This window comes from Setaria viridis, chromosome 3 (genome assembly GCF_005286985.2).
Source record: "Setaria viridis chromosome 3, Setaria_viridis_v4.0, whole genome shotgun sequence".
NCBI lineage: Eukaryota > Viridiplantae > Streptophyta > Magnoliopsida > Poales > Poaceae > Setaria > Setaria viridis.
Window position 1 is genome coordinate 16730101 of NC_048265.2, and position 6605 is coordinate 16736705.

Below are 6605 nucleotides of genomic sequence, written 5' to 3' on the forward strand. Positions count from 1 at the left end.
TAACATATAACTAATAATCCAAATTCAAATATTTATTAAAAAAATAAACAAACTACATTCATCAGTTGACACTCCCACATGTACGAGCAGTTGAACGTGTAGTTTGTTATTCACTATTTTACAAGAAGTTTAGATATGGGAAACTGAAACTTTTAAAAAATAAACATTTGGACAATTGCTAGATCAGGCTACAGAACGCAGATGCATTTGTTGTCTTCTTCACCTGACCTAAACATATAGTCATAAAGATACTTCAAAGGTCTGACGTATTTTATATCAGACTGTAAGAGCGGTGTATCGAAGTATATGCGAATATAGTCAGATCGAGCGGCCACTGCCTCTTTAACGCATTCATGAACCTCGAAGTCCATTCGTAAAGAACTTCTAACATATGCAAAAACAATAACATTTTTCACAAGCAATACTTTTCATGGAATTATATCAAAATAATAATAATGGTTTACCTTCAAGTGAATTCATCCACAGGTGCACTGCAGTTTCAAAAAAGTGATTGTAGTGAATGCAGTTCCCACCAGACACCCTGTAATTGGAGATCATGGTAACATCAAAATGTATCACAAGTCAAAATAAACATAATCCACAATAAAATAGATGGAACATGGTACTTATGCATATTCTGATATACAAAAACCTTTGCAACCATTGCAATGTGGTTGTAGACATCTGCTGCGAGAAATTGTTTATGCCCGTCGACATCGTTTTGATGGACCACCAAACGGAGGAATGCTAGTGTACTTTAGCAGAGATGGTTTATGGTTTATAATGTAGATGAGTTATACAAAATTATAGAATAAGACATGCTCTTATTTAAATAAATGTGTAACTAAATAAAACTAACTTTGTGTCAGCCAAATAGATCTCCCTTGCTCCATATGGATGAAGTAATTTGTAGTCCGTTGGACCCACAAATGCTACCACCGCTACTACATCCACCTTAGCCCCATGAGGTAGAGCCATCGCAGTTGCCATATTCATGAAATCACCAGAATTGTTCTAAATAAATGTATAACAAATGTTGATGTAGTGGATGTGCCCGTGCGTGAGTAATAAGGTTTACAATAGTCAAAGAAGAAATATCAATTAAACATCAGATGAAATACAACATGAGTGTTCAGGCACTACCATGATTTGGAAGGTAATAAGAAAATTTAATGGGAAGATAAGGCATCTAGAGCAACGAGAAAACAACACAACTGAAATGACATGTTAAACTAATCTGAAAATAACAGGTCCTTAAAATGGCTTCTACCTCTATAATCAAACTAACCTTATAGCCATTCATGATTACATGTTCCATAAACAATGGTTAATATATGTAGAAACCGAGATGAAATACGTATAAAACCTACCGAGTAATCATAACAACATATAAGTATAGATATAGATGAAATATATATGTACCATGCATTGGGTGATAGTAGACCCATCTGACTTGAACACGTCGATGGTGGTTTCTTCTGAATCCCCATTAGCAAGCCCTCCTTCACTAACCCCGTGTCCTGCTCGGAAGGAACATCGATATCATCTGATGCAGCAACGTATCCCTACATTATATTATAATAGCAAAAATCAGGAAAGCCTATAACATAAAGAAAATCACAAGCATAAGAAGTTTTCATCATCAACTCAAAGTGATATAATTGTGCGGCATTTGGAGAGTAAAGGAACATGAACCTCCATTTGTGAGATCAGCGAATAGGAGATGTGAAATAGGAAACTGCAGGTACACGTCTGTGTGGCCTGCGCGAGGAAAAAGAGAGAACGGTTGCGAAGTGGTACGTGGAGGGAAAATATAGGCAAGTCATGCTTGCTTTATAGAAGGAAAGGAATAACAAAATTGGATATACCGGAGTTCAGGCAGAGCGATTATAACGAAGATAAATTACCATGCACAAATTAAAGACTGTATAAGGAAATGTGAAGTATAGAAAATTGATAATCATAATCAGGGAAAAAAATTGTGGGGGTAGAAGAGAATAATTGCTGATACCTATCAATGAAACTTTGCCATATATAAGGATTGGCCACCACATTCTTTGCCATATATCAAGGATGCGCACGTCGAATTAGGAAAGGATGATTGAATCTCCCACCCGGCAAATCCTTATTTGCATGCATGCGGATCCATCTCTAATTGTTGCGTATGATTTTGTGTTGGCCGCAACATGTTAGTTAATTTCCTTTATTTACTTGATGTGTCTCGTGCATGCTTTCCTCCTTAACACGTGTGGTTGCTAAAAAGGCATCAGATCTTGGATATAATACTGACTTATATGTGGTTATTAATCTCAAAAAGGAAACATCATTTTTAGGGACAAAATAAAGCAAATTGTCCATTCCAATTATCTAAATCATGACACAGCAGATAGAATTTGCCAAAATCGACGAAATAGTAGTAGTTAAAAACGAAAGTGAACAAAATGCGCAGAGTATAGCCACTCACAATTACATGTTCCATAAACAACGGTTAATGCATGTAAGTAATTCTACTCAACGTCCATAGACATTCTGACTACAGATATATAGACAACCTATTTACAAAGAAGATTGAAATTAATAGCATATATCACAACCTTTGGAAGGTCGGCCAGGAGATTACGCGGCGTCGTCGTAGCCGGGACCTCCACCATTCTAACTCGAGCCATCCACACGATGGCGCCTGCTAGGTGGCCCACTGTCGTCGCTGATGCCGTCTTCACCGTCGTCCCTATCGTCGTTGTCATCGTTGTTGCTGTCGTCGTTGTCGTTGTCTTCGCCGTCATCGCTATCGTCGTTTCCGTCGCTGCTGTCATTGTCGACACCTTCGCTGATGTCTTTGTCACTTTTGACGTCGTAGAATTCATCGGCTGAGGACCCACGCTCACCATCAGATGACACTGCGACAGAGTCCTTCTCCTCATTGTCATCTTAGACAACCTGCGGAAGCTTGGGAGGCCACAGCCCTGAAGGATCAATCGGGGAATCTGGCAGGGTTGACATTGTTGTCGTACGCGTGAGTCTCTACACCTCCTACACTGTAAAGAATGGTGCAGTTTAGGAATGGAACTATCGAGGAGGAAACGCTGTGGTTATGCATCAGCACAATAGAGTAGTGCGATGACATATTAATTAATCGTGAAACGGCGCGACCAATCTAGAGAAATTGTGTTGTTTTGTTCCAACGATTCGCCAATGCTCAGTGGTCCTTTCGTGGCTTCTGGTAACTACACAAAATGGTTCTTGCTGAACACGAGCGACTGCTAAAAAGGCATCAGATCTTGGATATAATATTGACTTATATATGGTTATTAATCTGAATCATAGACATGCTAATTGGGTTGAATTTATTGAATCTTTTCCTTATATTATCAAACAACAGAAAAGGAAAGGATAATGTGATTGCCGATACATTGCCTAGACGATATACTTTGCTAGCCCAACTTGATTGTTGGATTTTTGGACTTGAACTAATAAAAGAATAATATGCGCTTGATCCTGATTTTAAAGATGTGTTGCTGACTTATAGAGAGGGACGTACATGGAACAAATTTGTGATTAATGATGGGTTTGTGTTTAGAGCTAACCATCTATGCATTCCAGTTGGTTCCGTTCGTCTCTTGTTGATGCAGGAAGCCCATGGAGGAGGATTGATGGGACATTTTGATGCTAAGAAGATAGAGGATGTTTTGGCCTCACACTTCTTTTGGCCAAAGATGAGGAGAGATGTTGAGCGGTTCGTGGCACGCTGCACCACTTGTTAAAAACTTAAGTCTCAATTGAATCCACATGGTTTGTATATGCCTCTTCCTGTTCCTTCTATTCCTTGGGTAGACATTTCGATGGACTTTGTTCTCGGATTGCCTAGGACTAAGAGGGGGAGGGATATCATTTTTGTTGTGGTGGATCGATTTTCTAAGATGGCACACTTTATACCATGTCAGAAAAGTGATGATGTTGTTCATATTGCTAACCTCTTTTTCAAGAGATTGTTCATTTGTATGGTATGCCTTCTACTATTGTTTCAGATCACGATGCTAAATTTTTGAGTCACTTTTGGCGCACTTTATGGAATAAGCTGGGTACAAAACTATTGTTTTCTATAACTTGTCACCCACAAACTGATGGACAAACGGAGGTAGTGAACCGCACTTTGGGCACCATGTTGAGAGCTATTTTGAAGAAAAATTTGAAGCTGTGGGAAGAATGTTTGCCTCATGTGGAGTTTGCTTACAATCGGGCAACACATTCTACCACGAAGTAAGTCCTTTTCAGGTAGTGTATGGTTCCAATCCCCATGCTCCTATCGATATTTTGCCTTTGCCTACTAGTGAGAGGATTCATAATGATGCCAAAGAATGTGCTGATTTTATTTTGAAAATGCATGAAACAACTAAGCAAAACATTGAAAAGATGAACAGAAAGTATAAAATTGCTGGTAGTAAAGGTAGAAAAGAAGTTAAGCTTGAACCAGACGATTTAGTTTGGTTGCACCTGAGAAAGGATAGATTTCCATATTTGAGAAAATCTAAGTTGATGCCTAGAGCCAATGGTCCTTTTAAAATAATTGAGAAGATTAATGATAATGCATATAAACTTGAGTTGCTTCCCGAGTTTGGGGTTAGTCCCACCTTTAACATTTCAGATTTGAGGCCATACTTGGGAGCAGAAGATGAGTTTGAGTCGAGGACGACTCCAATTCACTCCTTCAGATACATACAACAATCCTCCGCTGATCTTTCAAGGTCCAATCACTAGAGCTCGCGCGCGACAATTGAATTTAGAGGTGAGCTTGTTCCTAAACACTTCTTTTTATGATTTCAAGAATAGATTGCTACCTAATGATTATATTGTGATTAGGAACCAAGGAGAGGGCCAAGAGATACTTGAGAAGGACTTTGAGGTGGCCAGGACCAGCAAGGGTGTGCAAGTCAAGCTGGAGGCCCAAATCAAGTCAACTTCGAGTCCGTCTCGGAGTCTAGGAGCAGTCTGCGCTAAAACGGACGCCCAGGGTGCATACGGGCTCGGATTTGGACGTTCTTGATCTACAGAAAGCTAACGAGAAGACCTTTGCAATGGCGCTAGTTTTAGGCCCAAATTCATCAAGAGTCATCGGGAATCATCCGAACAATTCGACGTCCAGAATCTGTTTAGGTGCTGCGACGCCGTATTTTGGTCTATGGGCCTTGTATCATGTTGGAACCATTAGGGGTGCATCCAGGGGGTCTTGCACGACCCTAAGGTCTTCATAAACAGCCACCGTCCATCCATTAGGGTTTGGGTTTTGCTTAAATTATTCTATCAAGAACAGTTTTGCCATGTTGTCGGTTTGTGAGACCCCAACTTGTGAGATTATTCATTCATCTGCAAATTCGGTTGCAATCTTTCTTATTCTTGCTTGTGTTCTTCGATTTGCAAACAAGAATTAGCCTGCTTGGCGAGGTCGACCGTGCATTGTTGGTCGATAAACTGAGGAGACGTGGTGCTGCGATTGCGGGGTTCGGAACGTGGTTTTTATAAGCCGGATCGATTTGTGTCGTGACTCCATTATATCGAGAGTTATCAGAACCTTTCGGAAGATCGGAAACCCTTGTTCACATTTGAACTTCTAGACTAGGTCCTCCTTCGGGTACTTATGGTGTGGAATTGCACGGACGTAATCATTGAAGTGCTCTTAAGCTTCAGCAATCATCTCGGAAGCATATCGAGCAAAAATAGCTATCCTGCTTCTGAGGTTCTGAGTCTTGGCTAGCGAATAATGTTCAGTTAAGAAAGCCTTCATCAACTCATCCCAATTCTGAATTGTTGCCACCAGTAGATAGTAAAACCATTGAATCGCTCTTCCAAGTAGAGAGTAAGGGAACAACCTTGCCCTTAGCTGATTCTGAGTAACTCCATCCATGTCGAAGGTGTTGCATAGCTGCATAAATGCTTGTAGATGAAGATTAGCATCTTTCTTGCCAGTGAAAGGTGAACTCTACAAGATCCTTAGTCTTGAAGTATCAATCCCAAATGGTCGGCTGAAGCCGCCCGATTCATGGATAGGTAAGTCATTGATGTTCGGGATGCAAAGTTCCCCGATTGTAGACTCTCGCTCCGGTTGTTGATCTCCCATTGCAGGTGCTTGCGATACTTCTGGAGCAACTGATGCTCCTCCTGAACTTGCTGGTGGTGTCGACTTTAGAGTAGACGACGATGATGATGATGATGATGATGTTTCTGACACTTCCAATTCTTTCTTAACAACTGAAGCTTCAATCTCCAACTTTCTTGCTTGTGCTAAACGTCTTCCCTGCCTGTAAAGTTTTTCTAGATCATCCACAATTCGGTTTGTTAGAGAGGTAGCAGTCCATCTCTTGTTAGCGTTAGCGAAAGCAAACACATATATACAAGAACCAGATCTAAAATTTTGATTGAGATTGCACAAAAATAAAAAGATTAAAAAGAAAGACTGAAAAATCATGAACAAAAAAGTTATATCTATAGATGCATTGTTAAACTAGAACTTGACTATTAGTTCCCCGGCAACAGCACTAGAAAAGCTTGTTGAGGGCTGTTAGCACGCCAATTTATGAACCGCAAGCTTAGGGATCAATTGTAGCTCTCCC